The following is a 3569-nucleotide window of genomic DNA, read 5'->3' as shown; positions in this document are numbered from 1 at the left end:
GGGCGGGGGGCTGGACTCGATGATCTTCCGAGATCCCTTCCAGCCCTAATGTCTTTGAAATCTATGAAACCAGACACCTTTATGTCCTCTATTTTCCTCCACGGACTTCCCCCAGTCTGACACAAAGGCACCGGGTTTCATATGGATAGGACTGAGCAGCACAAAACCAAGTTGTCTTCTATAAAATGGGACGAACGGCCACCCCAGAGGTCAGACAGTAGGTTTGCCGGGCTGGTTTGCACAGGGCTACCGGGGTGTCCAGCCCTGCTCCTCTTGGCCGGACCCCTCTGGGGGACTCAGGAGGCGTGCGGGCGGGCGGGAGGTGTGAGGTACAGTGTGTCCGGGGCAGGGCAGGGGTGGGGTCTAGGAGGAGAGGCTGTACGTCAAGGGAGACACGCGACCCCGCAGGCACGTGGGAGGCGGGAGCGGCCGTTAGGGCCGTTACAGCCGTTGGGCGGCAAGCGCGCAGCTGACGCGATTCGAAACGCCCGCGCGCAGCGCCCCTCCGCCAATCAACGGCCGAGGCGCGCGAAGCAGCGTCCGGGGCAGGGCAGGGGTGGGGTCTAGGAGGAGAGGCTGTACGTCAAGGGAGACACGCGACCCCGCAGGCACGTGGGAGGCGGGAGCGGCCGTTAGGGCCGTTACAGCCGTTGGGCGGCAAGCGCGCAGCTGACGCGATTCGAAACGCCCGCGCGCAGCGCCCCTCCGCCAATCAACGGCCGAGGCGCGCGAAGCAGCCCCCCTTCCCGCCGCCATCTTGGGGGTGGGGACGGGCCCTGCCTCCGCGCTCGCGTCCCAGCAGCGCCTCCGCGGCCCGGGCACCTGCTGCGGACGGGAAGCGCGGAGGGTCCAAATGGTGGGACAGCCCGGCCCGCGCGCGCACGTGGGGTCGGCGCGAGTCCCCTTCCCGCGTCGCCCCGGTCTTCCTCACGACTGGAGGACGGCTAAGCTGCCACTTGCCAAGAGGGGCTCGCGCCTGGCCAGGGTGCCTTGAGCCCCAAGAGGCTGAGGGCAGCCGGTGTCTCAGTCCCTCAGGGGGCGGCGTGCAGGCTGTCCACACCAGACGTTTGCCACGCGGTAGCTTAGCTCCCGCGCAGCGTTATGAGGCCGCTGTGGCGACCGTCACAAAACTGTGTGCTGGCGGCGCTACCCGCGCAGTAAGCATTCACACAGTGCTTCGTGGAGGAAGTACTCATCTATGCAGTACAGGCGACCCCCGCTTAATGCTGTTTTGCCTGGCGCTATTTTGCGATAACGCTCATTTTAAATGGATACCTGATTTCAGTTGGTGCTCAGTGAGTTTTGCTATAACGCTCGCGGTCGCTGTCTTGGGTTGTTAATAACAGTTGTGGTTGCCGTCTCCGCTCTTCGCTTCAGGCTTGGTTTTTCAGGAACCGATTAAGAGCGCTATGCGGGGGTTGCCTGTAACTACGACACAGCAGTGAATGTGTAGACCACGGGTGGGCAAAATGTGGCCCACGGGCCGCGTGCAGCCTGCCAGGCTATTCTATCCGGCCTGTAGGGCCCCTAAAAAATTTAGGAAATTAATATTTATCTGCCCTGGGCTGCCTGTCATGCGGCCCTCAATGGCTTGCCAAAACTCAGTAAGCGGCCCTCTGCCCAAAATAATTGCCCGCCCCTGGTGTAGACGTACCACATTGTGTTATCCCAAGACCTTGTGTTTCTTAAGCCCCCTTTCAGCAGGCAGGGGATTTGTTGGAGGGGAGGGATATCATTACTGCAGTAGGGTGGCCCCCACAGCTGGGCAAAATGGCTTTGAAGCTGACCGAGGTGTCTGGGTGCCTTCCCCCCGCAGTGTTACAACCACCTATGAATGTGCCAGGGGCTTGTCCACATGGCGGCACTTCGTTGTGTCTGAGCCGGATTGGAACTGCCCAGCCCGGCGGCATGTTGACCGCGATTTGTCCTGGCCTTTGTGGTCAGTGTCACATCACCCAGCTCGGCTGGTCAGGCTTGTGGTCAAATGCAAGTGGAACCTGGGAAGTGCTTAAGTGGCTCAGACCCAGAGTCAATCTGTAGCAACATGGATGAAATTTGGAAGGAAGGAGAACAAACAGAATCATAGAAAATTAGGGTCAGAAGGGACCTCAGAAGGTCATCTAAAATAGCAAGAGGGAAAAATCTGAAGGAGACACAAGGAAGTTAGTTAATCTATGCACTGCACATATGGTTAGAGTGCTAGCTGCAGTTGGGTCACTTACGTAACCGGCTCTCTTCAATCCAAATCCTGTTTAATTTTACAGGTATGAAGTCCTTTTCTTTTATGACCCAACATAAACATTGCAGCATGTGAAACATGGCAGCAAGAATCAGTCTAGTGAAACCTACAGCAAGGAAGAGGGCATGATTAATAGGCTGATAAAACAATCCAAAAGAGGAAAGATACAGCATGGACATGCACCACTGGGAATACCGGATTCCCAGCCAAAGAAACTTGTCGCAATTACAAAAGAGCTGACTATGGGGAATAATGATGAAAAAATTATGATCAAGGCTTTTACTATTTCACTGGAGGAAAAAACGATGTTGTAAGGAATACTGGTACAATACTGGAACAGCTGATAAAGAATACAAAGGTAGAAGGATACTGGTTTCTAACTTGGAACCATAAGACATAAGAAAGAAGAGATACTTATATCACAGAGCTGAAGACTGGCATCCATAGGTAACTTTGAAGACATTCAAGATTCGTAATTAAAACAATCATCTCAGCCAACATGATTATAGCGTAAAGAACAGAATTGCTGAGATAAATGCTTCCAAATAACTTTTCATTCCATCCAGGAAGAGCACACACCAACTGCTGAAGCTTCCTTAGCCTGACGAAGGGTTTTTGAACTTGAAAGCTTGCTTAATAACTATTCTCCAACCATTTGGGCTGGTCTAATAAAAGATATCAGATTCACCCAAGGAACCTTGTCTCCAAATAACTAGGTAGTTTAAGAGTAATGTAGCCATGACGGTGCAGAAATTATGCCTCCAAACAAAAGAGGGTAGCTGAAGTGTTCAGAGAAAGAATCTAAATAAATTATTGCTGCCACTAGTGCAGAACACATCTACAGGCTACAGTTAAAGGAATCCAGTAAGCAGGACAGAGACAGACTGACTAGGAACAGTAGCACCATGGTCTAGCACAAGCTTGGGCAAAATACGACCCAGGAGCCAGATCTGGTCCATGGTGGGACTTTGACTCTGGCACCATCTGGCCTGTGGTGCATCTCACTGCCCCTGGGCATGCAGCAGGGCTTGGGCAGGTTGGTGGCTGGACTCCATTTCCTGGCAGCCCCAGCAGCAGTGGCTCCTTTCTGCTACCACTGCTGCCAGCCCCATGGAGACTGCGCCAGGACTTGTGTGGACAGAGCCTGAGCCCCAGGCAGAGCACACAACCCTGGCCCCGACCCCAGCCCACTCCACGTTCGGGGTCAGGACCCTTGCAGCGCCCGCACTGGATTCACCCATCCCAGTCATGATGGACAGCGGCAGCTGGGCAGAAGCTGCTGCTGGGGGCAGGGAAAAAGCAGGACCTCCCCTGCTGCTGCCGAACCCTT

At 54.7% G+C, this 3569-nt stretch overlaps 1 protein-coding gene across 1 annotated transcript in view; it reads right to left on the bottom strand.

The window, feature by feature from the left end:
* KLHDC1 (kelch domain containing 1) overlaps positions 1–3569 on the bottom strand; it is an 84194-nt gene that overhangs the window by 39819 nt on the left and 40806 nt on the right. The window lies entirely within an intron of this gene.

This window comes from Alligator sinensis, unplaced genomic scaffold (genome assembly GCF_000455745.1).
Source record: "Alligator sinensis unplaced genomic scaffold, ASM45574v1 scaffold564_1, whole genome shotgun sequence".
In the NCBI taxonomy this organism is placed as follows: domain Eukaryota; kingdom Metazoa; phylum Chordata; order Crocodylia; family Alligatoridae; genus Alligator; species Alligator sinensis.
Note: the sequence above shows the minus strand (reverse complement) of the source record. Positions and strands in the feature narration are given on the sequence as shown.